Source organism: Carya illinoinensis, chromosome 1 (assembly GCF_018687715.1).
Source record: "Carya illinoinensis cultivar Pawnee chromosome 1, C.illinoinensisPawnee_v1, whole genome shotgun sequence".
Lineage (NCBI taxonomy): Eukaryota > Viridiplantae > Streptophyta > Magnoliopsida > Fagales > Juglandaceae > Carya > Carya illinoinensis.
The window spans coordinates 36,521,918-36,535,235 of record NC_056752.1 but is presented as its reverse complement, the minus strand read 5'-3'; positions in this window follow the sequence as shown (position 1 = coordinate 36,535,235).

The following is a 13,318-nucleotide window of genomic DNA, read 5'->3' as shown; positions in this document are numbered from 1 at the left end:
ACTATCATTTTTTTTTTAACTAATGTGAGGCAAGACAATTGACAGTATGCTTTAACATTTTCTTCCAAACTTTATAGACATTTTTTTTTTTTAAAATAAAAAGAAAAAAAAAATCTTAGCATCTGTCCTGCCAACTTGCTAAGCTAGCTATTACCTTCATCATGATTAGCTCATCCAATGACGACTTCATGTCCTATTTTTATCATCTCGTGTAGACATATATTATCATGTAGATAACACGTAGTAATCTAAATTAATGTTTGGATTGTAACTTGTTGAATATAAATGCTCACAGAACAGCTAGCAGGACTTGCATGCGTATCATTTACAATATTATGGGAAGGCAGTACTCTTCAATTACTCCATCTTATGCAAGTCAAGGCTTAATTAATTTATTGGCCACGTGAGTCTACATCATTTATAATGCATCATGATCTAGATCAGCCTCACCCACGTGATGCACACAATGTGGTTAATTAATGGATGGACAACATACTGCATATATCTAATCCAAAATCAATGCGGATTATGTTCAAAGTAGTTTATTTAAAGAACATATTGCGATTAAATTTTATTAATAGTGTCTTATTTATGACGGAGAAATCATTAAGAAAAAATATAAAAACCAAACTCTTAAAAAACTGATTGAATGTACTAATCAAAACCCTCAAGACCTTCCATGCATGTTCACTAAGATTAAATACAATAAAACCTCCCATCAACAATGGTTTTTAATGCACTGATAACTACTTCACACGATCCTAAATTAATGCAAGCATTCTGAACATGGACATGGTAGTTGTAGCCTTAATTGTCGAGAAGACTTAATTTCCTAAGTCATCCAAAAATCTAATATTAATCATTTCATCACCTCGGAGCGAGTATCTCATATATAGCAATTAAGCATATCTAAGTATTCTGCTTAATTTGCCTAAACTTCTCCTAGACAGCTTCGACCAATCGAGCGGTACTACTAGTAAAAGCAGGAGATTTGGAATATTTGAAAACATCAATAGCTCGGCGTAGTGGTTTTTTAAAGTATAATTTGATTTGTAGGAAAATTTTGAAATTAAATTTTATCATGTGAATGTTAAAAAGAGTGATTAATTACTTCGCTAGTACCTATACATATATATATATATATATATATATATATATATATATATATAAACACTTACAAGACTATCAAGACAAATGTACTTAGCAGTGTGTGTATGTATGTATATATTACATACACACTTTTTATATCTTTTAGTTTAAGGTTTTATCTCTTTTTGGTAGTTTAGATTCTAAATGTCTTGTTCTTATATCACTTGACCTACTTGATTCTACTTCTTTTATCTTTAATTGTGACCTATATCTTGGTTGATCAAAACTAAATCTAATAGATCCATCAAGGTATTGTTGACTAAAATCTAAATTAGAAATTTTGTTTTGGACTTTTTGTGGGTGGTTCTCATTATCTTAATTAAAAACATTCTTTAGGTAAATTAATGTCTTTCCAAATGATTGGTCTTGCTAATTTGATATTTGCATAATTTATGATTGTTTGGACTAGAAGAGTTTTGTCTTTTGGGCTTTTTACTAACGCATGAACCTTAAGATTATATATATATATATATAAACTTGTAATATATCCTATGTATTAATGCTAAGGTCCAACTTCCTTCGAACATTTTATATCATGATGTTTTGAAGATATGGGAATCTTATGGACTTAGAGTGAAATCTAGAAAACAATCAAAGTGAATTGGTCCACATCTAGAAGAAAAACTAAAGATACATATTTCGAAAAATCAAAAAGATATTACAAGACTAATTACAAAAGGAGAAAAATGAAATATTATAATAAAAGAAATAAATATTGCAAAAACTCCAAGAAAGATAAAAGCAAAATAAAATGTTATATAGGTGAAAAAAATAGTCGTTACAAAACAAGATGCAAAGTTAAAAATAAAATAAACCAATTACAAATGTCTTTGGTAGAAAAATAAAATCTCTATAAAATCTCATAATATAAAATGTCTCAATAAAGTTGATATCTCTAGTCTCCTTAACGTCATCTTCACCAAGTCCAAATCATAAAAAATAGTCATCAATAAATCTTCACCAGGTCGCCACTGGGGAGCCACCTGCCGACTCAGATCTTGGATTTTTCGAGACCTTAGACTTCGGGAGATCATCGACCGGCCGTCGGTTCTCCCCAAAGAATGGTTTGCTCAGCGAGCACCTCTTTCTTGTGCTTTTTGTCCATCGGTTTTTCAGTGTTTTTTGTTTAGTAGTTTTTCACGGTTTTATTCCGATTTTCTAGTTTTTGTTCTGTGTTCCATGGTTCAAACCGAGCGGGGCTACGAGCTTTTGTTCGGACACAGCTTTGGGCTGGTGCCAGTGGGTATGGCAGTCGACGTTACGGCCGGTGGACGTACGGCCGACCTTTGCAGTGGAGGTAGTGTGGTCCGTACGCGAGCTGGGTACTCGTGCTGTTCTTGTGCTCCTAGTGCCGACGCCTGGGGTGGGTGAGCCGCCGGGACTCACGCCAGTGCTTGGTTTTCGTGGTTTTGTTGTTTGTTCTTCGCTTTGCGGTATAGTTTATGTAGTATATTTAGTTTTTTAGGTATACTGATTTGGACTTAGGGTTCAAATCAGTGTTGGTTTTTGTCGTTGTTGGTTTTTTATTTTGTAGGTTCTCTGTGTCTTTAGGCTTTAGTCTAGGTTGTATGCTACTGGACCATTTGTTCATAGCATTTGTCTCCATAGTCCGCCTCCTTGGAGGTAGGAGGAGCCATCCAATCTCTGGTCATGCAGAGCTGTTACTCTCTCTTTTGAGAGTTTTAGAAGTTCTTAGACAATGTCCGTCACTTTGTGTGCGGAGAAGCTCCTGAACAGCTGCGTTAGTTGATTTTATAGTCGAGTTCTCTTGACTTATAAGTCACAGTTGAAACTTCGCTTATTGAATGAATGCAATGAAGTATATTTTCATTAAAAAAAAAAAAAAAAAAGGAAGAGTCTGTCAGTAACATTTAATGCATTATCAGTTAATGTACTGTAGTTGGGAGATGAGAAATATTAATACCCCTGTACCCACTTTTCTGAAATTTTGAATTAATGCTATTGTCCTTTTCAGGATTATCGACACAATCTCAGATCAATATATTGGAAATTATATGTGCACCACGGCAGTACTGTTATTCGGTTCTTTCTTTTTCTTTTTCTTCACGGACATACTCCAACCATGCATGCCACATTTTAGGATTTGTGGCCCAAAGGTAGAGAATATCTACGAAATTCATTTCCAACGTCATATTTTAAAACACTACTTTTGAATATCATCTATTTGGCATTCGATTATTAATTAATAAAATGCTTGAAGGCTATTAAAAGCGTTCAATATTACTTAAATGTAAACAATGATTTTTTTAATTAATTTCAAAAAATCAATAAAAATTAAAATTATAGTAATTATGTTTATTTAAAAAATGGATTGGACTCCTGCTGGCACATCAAATTCATCAATTGTGCCGAGACACTATAGTCTATAGTTGAATTAAGAAGCGTAAAATAGTTTTTATCCTATGTAAAACTCATCCAATCACTATTCTCCTTCGTATCTGCTTCTTTAATTTTCTATATTCTCCCAGCTCTTCAACAAATCCTTTATCGAGGGAGATGGCGAATAGATCTTATCATCATAAATAGAATTTGGTAATTCATTAAGGATGCGGTGTGACGTCTTCAATTCTCAGATACAGACATGTGAAAATTGAAATGTCGAAATGATGACAATATGGGTCACATATTTTATCGCCAAGTGTTAATTGTGTGTACATGTAATAAGTTTACTATAAAACCACTTAAAACTTAAGATAAAATATTAAATAGTAAATTAAGATAAAAATTAAATAAAATATTATTAAAATATTATTTTTTAATATTATTACTATTTTAAGATTTTAAAAAATTGAATTATTTATTATATTTAATATAAAATTAAAAAAAAATTATAATAATGATATAAAATAAAATATTTCTAATATCTAAGCGGCCTTAATGATTTTTTCTTTCAAATCCTTGCGGTCTAGACGATTTTGTGTCAAATCACTTAAAAGATGTTAGTCTCGATCGTATCCTCCCTTAAGTCTCTTCAATCAATTTTTTTCTTCATTAAAAACACATGGACAAGAAATATGATGATAATCTTTAATTTTGTTCAAATAATAAAATTTTAATGAGACGAATTTTTAATGTTGATAAAATTGCTTGTTATAAATGGATATCAAATTGATCAATTACATTTGTAATATATATTTTTTTAAAAGTGAAATGATATATATAAACCCCAAATGTAAAAGCTTCGTGTAGTAAGTCTTAAAAAAATAAATATGTGGGAATATATCAATTTTTCTTAATAAGACCACAATATTTTAACAAGTGGCTTGTATATTTAGAGTTTGTATCTAACATTACTTTTTTTAGAATTATAAATAGAAATAGCACCTAATTTATACATATACATACATAAACGCACATATATAATTTTTGTTTTTGAAACGTGGTTCTTGTTGAGTGTTTGGATTCTCTACGTAACATTATAAAAATTTGAAGCGTGTTTTTCTGTTGAGTTTTAGGAGAGTAAATAGGAAAATCTAAATTTTAGATATAATTAATATTGGAGTTGGTGAAATTAGATAGGTAGAATTTAAGAATTATTTTGCTTATTTTCTCAAGAGATCTGTTATTATCTCCTCACACCACACACCACACTTATTTTTATTTTATTATTTATTTATTTTTTTGGTTTAATTCTTTCTAAATTAATTAAATTCTTCTATTTATTATCCATACACCACACCATTTGATAAAAAAAAAAAAAAAAATTAAAAGGTTATGTGTAGTGTGTATTATGAGGAAGATAAGTATAATTTTTCTTTTCGAAAACTCCAATAAAAGCTTAATTCAAACTGAAAAAGCAGTGGTTCTACACAACACTACACCTAGAGGGGGGGTGAATAGGTGTAATCTAATTTTTATGGCCTTTTGAAAATTAATCAAACAAGCAGATAATAAATGAAACAAATAACACAAATACTCAACACATAATTTTGTTCACGGAATGGAAACTCATTTGAAGAACCTCTTCAAAATCTAAAACCACTCCGGGTGTAAGACACCACCTCAAATCCACTATAGAAACTTTAGTTTGTTACAACCAATTTAGAACACTCACAAAACCTTTGTAGTAGCTAAACTTGGCTTGCAACACCACGAGTGACCCACTCGATCTCTACACGCATGTAGTGTCGGAACTCCGACCTTCCTATAGCTTCCCACGAGAACCTCTCGATCTCTGCATCAACGGCAGCTCCGGACTCTTCCGGCCAACAAAAATGTCCACTTCAATGGACTCAAGTAAAAGCTGATTTTTGTGTATGTTGTGGTGGAGAAATGTTTTTCCAAGAAAGAATCAATCAAATGGGGGAGAGATTGCTCTAAGATGTTCTTGGAGGCCCTTAGGGTTTTTGCTCTGATTCTCCACACATAGAACAGAAGCTAACATGTTCTATTTATAGTTCCCATCAAATGAGGCGTTCAAAACCCTACATTGTAAGTGATCTGGAACATTGGCTCGAGCGAAGTGTCGAGCGAAGGTCGAGCGCCGAAATCTGCCTGAGTTCGCTCGAGCGCCATGTCGAGCGAGTATCGAGCGGTCGACTCTGCCTGAGTTTGCTCGAGCTCAGTGTCGAGCGAGTGTCGAGCGACACACTCTGTCTGGGTTCGCTTGAGCTCAGTGTCGAGCGAGGGTCGAGCGGTTGAATCTGCCTGAGTTCGCTCGAGCCGTATGTCGAGCGAGAGTCGAGCGGTTGAATCTGCCTGAGTTCGCTCGAGCCGTATGTCGAGCGAGGGTCGAGCGGTTGAATCTGCCTGAGTTCGCTCGAGCGCTCTGTCGAGCGAGGGTCGAGCGAAGTCGCTTCTTTTGACCAATAATGAGCACACTTCCAGCCTTCCGCAACAACACTTGTTACAACACTATTTGACACAGGTTTTCACAAGAATATGCCAACACGCTCATTTTTCCCTCAACAATCTCCCCCTTTGGCATTTCTGTGACAAAACCTCTAACCTATACATATGACCTAATCCTAGCACACCCAATTAGATCCATATTCTTGAACATGTTGAAAAATTTCTGCACACGCTTAGCAAACGGTTAAACATACCCATTCACATATGCACAAAAACGTATTTGCAATTCTCAAATCATACTTCTCAAATCAAATCATAATTAGAAAAGAAATACTTCATTAAGCAACAAATCAGGAGTTCAAGAAACATTTGTCAGACAATCAGTAGCTAACAAGAAATATAAATCAACAGAAATAACCAAAAGCTGCTGTTCCCCCAAAACAAAAAAATGTGTTAGTACAAGTAACACTCCCCCTGAGTTAATACTGTACTACTCCCCCTCAACAATATCTCCCCCTTAACAATCAATCTCCCCCTTTTTGTCACAAGAGGCCAAGGGTCTCAATCATCACCATCGGTATCCTCATCATCCTTATTGAGCTGCCTCTCGATGTCATTGAAGCGTTGAGTCACAAGTTGTTGCAGGTTGTCAACTTTCACCTCAAGGCTGTCGAACCGGGCGTCAAGGCGAGCTAGATACTCAAGTACCTGCTGAAGACTGGGCTCCGACGAACCGGGGGCTGAGGAAGATGGCTGAGAGCTAGATGGGGCCGAGGTAGACGGCTGAGAACTAGATGGACGAGAGCTCGAAGGCTGAGATGAGGGAGCGGGAGGATGCTCAACACGGATAGGCTGTGGAGTTGTGTGAGCACGACTCAACTGGACCGTCCTACGACCAATAGGAGCCTTAAGAGCAATTCTAGGCTCCTGAGGATGGAAAGCAACAGATTGGGACCCTTGGCCTCTTGCGACAAAAAGGGGGAGATTGATTGTTGAGGGGGAGAAATTGTTGAGGGGGAGTAGTACAGTATTAACTCAGGGGGAGTGTTACTTGTACTAACACATTTTTTTTTTTTTTTTTTATTTCAACTTCACTTTTTCTTTTCCTTTTGAGATACATATTTTTGCACAAATGAACCATGATGAGGTCATCTAGCCCGTGGTCAATTCTGTATGAAGATAGAGCTTCCTACCACTTTTGATTGCCTCCCCAATAAACTCACAAGTGGTGAAATGTCAATTGACCGAGTTTGGAGTGAAGTGTGTGATGCCAATCACAGATTACACGAGATACTCATGTTCCAAATCTTTGTAAAATATAGAAATATGATACAAATCTCAAAAGACACATGCACTTAGATTTTAGAATTAACAACCCCACTATCATATAGCCCAATCATGAAGTGCATGTAGGGGCAGCAAACAACGACAAAGAAACTAGACAACAACAAACAAGAAAAATAAACAACAACAAAATAAAACAAAAATGCATGTAATGTATGTAATGCATGCCTGTCAGTCTACAGCACCAAAACCATGTGTGGCTCGCGTCTTTCCCTTTTGGATGATCCACCTTGGTATCCATTTTCTTGAGAAAGGTTTTTCAATTCTCTTGGTGTGCCTCTTAAGCTCAAAACAGTTTGGTCGGATGTGACCAATCTTACCACAATGATGACACACGGGGCTTGCTTTGTGAGCTCTTTGTCTCAAGAAGGTTGAGACATTCTTAGAGTCATTCATGTAATTCTTACCCCTTCCAGAAGGATAAGCAGTTCTACTATTAACAAATGCAGGAGCATGCACAAAGTGACTCATTAATTTAAAACAGTTTGGTCTAATATGGCCTAGCTTCCCACAATGATGACATATGGGGCTCATGTTGCGAGCTCCTTGTCTTTTGGGAGGAGGAACAGACTTTTGCACTTGCACAGGCTTCTTACCCTTTTCAGATGGATGATCCTTCCTTTTCTCAGTCATTTCAAGAACAAACACTGTGGTTCTCACATTTTTACCGAAGGCTTTTGAGCTTGAAGGAGCATCAGGACTCTCTTCAAAATAGCCTAAACCACTTTTATCACTAGAGGACTTTCCTAAACTTAGGATTTTGTCAAGCTGGTTTGTCCCAATGGAGAATTTCTGCAACTTAGTATTTAACAAAGTTAGCTCATTTTCATGAGTTGTTACTTTATCTTCCAAAGTCACATTCCTCTTTTGCAACTCATCTGTTAGACCAATGGCTTCTCTTAGTTTGCCCTGAAGTCCTTCATTTTCTCTTTTGCACAAATCTATTTCCTCAATATGTGCTTTATTGAGTTTCCTCAATTTTACACATTCCTTATACAACTTCTCATAGATTTCCTGCAAGTCATCTTCATCCCTGGATTCATTTTCAGAAACACTCTCAATTTCAACCACAGATTCACTGTTATGACTTTTTCCTACAACAGAGGAAGTGAAAGCCATGTAGTTGAAATTTTTCTTCCTGGGAGAACTCTCTTGTGAGTCACTTGACTCAGACTCACTTTCAGTCAATGAAGCAGCATTAGCTTTCTCTTTGGCCTTTTTGTAATTCGCACACTCAAGTCGAATGTGACCAAAACCATGACATTCATGGCACTGAATATTGTCATTGACAGCTCTAGTTTCTCGCTTATACCTCCCTTCTCGATTTTCTGAACTAGAACCTCCATTGATACCCTTGAACCTTCTCTTCTCTTGTCTTGGGTTTTTCTGGGCAAACATCTTCCTGAATTTTTTAGCATAAAATGCTATCTCCTTGTCACTCATGGCAAGTTCGTCAGAAGATTCACCAGACTCTTCTCTAATAGCTTTGAGGGCTATGGACTTGTTTTTCTTATCCATTGGAAGAGTATGTTCATAGGTTTGTAAGGAACCCACCAACTCTTCAATTCTCATGTTGTCCAAGTCTTTGCTTTCTTCTATAGCAGTGACTTTGAGACGAAACCTCTCAGGAAGAGATCTAAGGACTTTTCTCACAATTCTGTCCTCAGGAATTCTATCCCCTAAATTAAAACGAGAATTGACAATATCATTAAGTTTGCTATAGAAGCCATCAAAAGTTTCATCATCCTTCATCCTAAGTTCTTCAAAGTTGGTGGTCAGCATTTGAAGTTTAGAATTTTTTACAGCCTTGGTACCTTCATGGGTAACCTCAAGAATGTCCCATGCCTCTTTGCAATTTTCACACATGGAGATTCTTTTGAACTCCTCCTGGGACACGGCCATGAATATCGCATTCAGGCCTCTGCTATTCCAACTACACTCGTTGACTTCATCCCTAGAGTAATTTTCCACACCCTTGGGGGTTTCGACTCCCTCATCGAATACAACCGGTTGTTTCCATCCCTTTGTTACAGAGGTCCACACTCGTTCATCCACAGACTTAAGGAAAGCTCTCATTCGAACCTTCCAATACGCATAGTTACTTCCATCAAAAAATGGTGGAGATGTGAGTGATTGAGACCTATCCATATAAACCACTACAGCAGGATCACACTCAGGGACTAAATCCTAGCGGAGTGAACCCTCTCTGATACCAATTGAAAAAGCAGTGGTTCTACACAACACTACACCTAGAGGGGGGTGAATAGGTGTAATCTAATTTTTATGGCCTTTTGAAAATTAATCAAACAAGCAGATAATAAATGAAACAAATAACACAAATAATCAACACATGATTTTGTTCACGGAGTGGAAACTCATTTGAAGAACCTCTTCAAAATCTAAAACCACTCCGGGTGTAAGACACCACCTCAAATCCACTATAGAAACTTTAGTTTGTTACAACCAATTTAGAACACTCACAAAACCTTTGTAGTAGCTAAACTTGGCTTGCAACACCACGAGTGACCCACTCGATCTCTACACGCATGTAGTGTCGGAACTCCGACCTTCCTATAGCTTCCCACGAGAACCTCTCGATCTCTGCATCAACGGCAGCTCCGGACTCTTCCGGCCAACAAAAATGTCCACTTCAATGGACTCAAGTAAAAGCTGATTTTTGTGTATGTTGTGGTGGAGAAATGTTTTTCCAAGAAAGAATCAATCAAATGGGGGAGAGATTGCTCTAAGATGTTCTTGGAGGCCCTTAGGGTTTTTGCTCTGATTCTCCACACATAGAACAGAAGCTAACATGTTCTATTTATAGTTCCCATCAAATGAGGCGTTCAAAACCCTACATTGTAAGTGATCTGGAACATTGGCTCGAGCGAAGTGTCGAGCGCCGAAATCTGCCTGAGTTCGCTCGAGCGCCATGTCGAGCGAGTATCGAGTGGTCGACTCTGCCTGAGTTCGCTCGAGCTCAGTGTCGAGCGAGTGTCGAGCGACACACTCTGTCTGGGTTCGCTCGAGCTCAGTGTCGAGCGAGGGTCGAGCGGTTGAATCTGCCTGAGTTCGCTCGAGCCGTATGTCGAGCGAGGGTCGAGCGGTTGAATCTGCCTGAGTTCGCTCGAGCGCTCTGTCGAGCGAGAGTCGAGCGAAGTCGCTTCTTTTGACCAATAATGAGCACACTTCCAGCCTTCCGCAACAACACTTGTTACAACACTATTTTACACAGGTTTTCACAAGAATATGCCAACACACTCATTTTTCCCTCAACACAAACTATTTCACTACTATTCACAAACCATTTTACTACTATTTAAAAACTTATCATCTCTTCTCATTCTCCAAACATCTCCTAAAACATATTTTGGATTATTCACTCGAGTGGAGTACCGAGTGCACCTCAAGCAAATTCTCTATTTGACATTCACTAAAGTGGTCTATCAAACTAGCCTCAAGTGAACTCTTTACTTGATTATTTTGTATATTATAGCTATTTTGAAAAGTGAAAATCGCTCCAAAAAGTATAACCTGTGATTTCTCAATATAATAAAATCATCTGTAGCTCCATGGATATAGGCACATTACCAAATCTCGTAAATTTGTGTCGTGTGATTGATTCTTAATTATTTCTTGTTTACTTTTATTTTATAATCATGGTTTTCACAACAGTTGAAACACATTTTGATCCATTAAAATTCAGTTTAAAAGGTAGTACTCCTTCAGTGAAAGAAAAAAAAAAATGACACTGCACAATCAAGAAGTCGTGTATATATGCTTACTCTCACTTTCTTCCTTAAGGTTCTCTCACGAGTGGCATCATCATATCGTTGGTCACAACTCTCACTCATCTCGAACAAAATATAAAGAATGAAGAATGAAAATTGATTTTCCAATAACAATAGATCATACGTTATGGTTGGAAGCATCCAGACAGTTTGGAAGACTAGATCAAGTGTTCATACGCTATGGTTTGGTTCAATTACATTCGACTGGAAGTTTGGATCAAACCCTTAATTGGAAGATCATGTCTAGCACTAAGTGAAATAGCTCAATCATGAAATACCATCAAGTAGCATCATTAATTTATACAAACCCATCCGAGGATACTTGAGAGAACAAGAGAGAGACTGAGAATCGACGAGATGACTTTTTTTATGTATCTCTACGTGACGAAGGATGACTAATAAGAAATTACAATTTTTACAGTGTCATTTCATATTCTTCTCCTTATAATAATTTTTCTTCTAATTTTCACTATATTTAATTTATTAATAATAGAAGACAGTTACATTTAGATTCATCATTGTAAATTTAAGAAACAGCTTAATCATGTTGAGACACCCGCCAAATGAAGAGAAAATATTAAATAAAAAGATAATGAAAAATACTAATAATAAATAAGTTCAATTTATAAGCTCCATGGGCACTTCTAGAGTCACCGTTAGGGCTTCTACTAAGTTAAAAAAATATTATATTATTTTTTAATATTTTTTAAAAAATAAAAAATTTATAATAATATTTTCTTTATTATTAAAAAAATAAATAAAAAATAACTGAGAGCTCCCGCTCCCAACCAACGGGATCGCTAGCTTTATTCAAACTTTAATAGTCCCCGGGCCATCCTTAATTGCAATTGCCATGGTTGGGTGGATTTCCCAAACGTACTGGCCCCCCGATTCAATCCTTACAAAAAGCTGAGAAGATGCATTAATTACAGCTGGTCTTAATTCAGGCCATGTGATGGCAATTAAGCACGAAAGAAACAGAAGCAAATAGGAGAGTAAGACAAAGGATCATGACCAAGAGAGGACTACAAAGGTCAACCATGTCACCTGCAAGCTGGGCGGTCATGTTACGGATACTGCCAGGGTTAAAAGAACGGGGACCACGCAATAAAGGAGCATGTCAGTTGGTAGGTAATCAAGAGTCATAGAGCACTATTAGAGTGGTAAATTGGTTGTCAATAAATAGGCCGCTTATCCTCAAGACTGAGGCCTATGTGTATGGTGGCCCACCATCGGTGGGATCCTCCATTTTTTATAATTTATGATAATAAATAATAATAATTAAAAACTGTATCTCTTTATATTATATTTTAATAAAAAAATTTTAACTTAATTTAAAAAAAAAAATTATCCTAACAACTTGATTTTTAAATATCTCTTATGACTAAAGATATAATAATATTATAGGTGAAAACTTTTAAATCTTTAATACTATTTATATATTTATAAATATCATGACATCTAAAGATATTTATATCTTGCTATGATTAAATTTAGAGATATTCTTGTCTTACTACGACTCATTAATTAAATGATAAAATTTGAGTTAGTCTAAACTCATTAAGACATGAGTATGTGGAAAATAGAATTTTAATAAAACTCTTACATTCTCTCACTTAGTTCATATAATATTTTTCGTTTATGAGTTTATTATAAGAAATTAATCGTATTGCAAAAGTTCATTTTCAACAAACTTTCCTAAGTCAAAATACATTACATGAATTCTATAATATCAATTCCAAATTAACTACTAATACGAGTCATGACGATCCTCTATTTTATAAAACCAACAAATTTCCTTACATGTATCACAACACTAATAACTTAATTTAACATGATTTTAATTGGGACAATTAAAGCGAATACTGTAATACCTTGGGTTTCGATTCATGTTGATTTCACACGTTATCTTGTCATCATTCATCTACATCATTCAATGCACATATAAAGTGGAAGCCAAGATAACAAAAACAACCATAATAGATATCTCAATTTGTCCAGTAACAAAATACTCAACATAAAAAATGATCTATTTCACAAGATCATATCATGTGTATACGCATAAGACCCATCTTTTCAACATGTTCTTTAAAATATAATATTAACGCAGTATTGATATGAACATTATTTGTTTTTGTATTTTCTTTTTAATGCTTAGGTCTTTAAATTTTCATTAAATACTCATCATTTGGAGAAAAATACTCTGAAAAATTCTTGACATATAT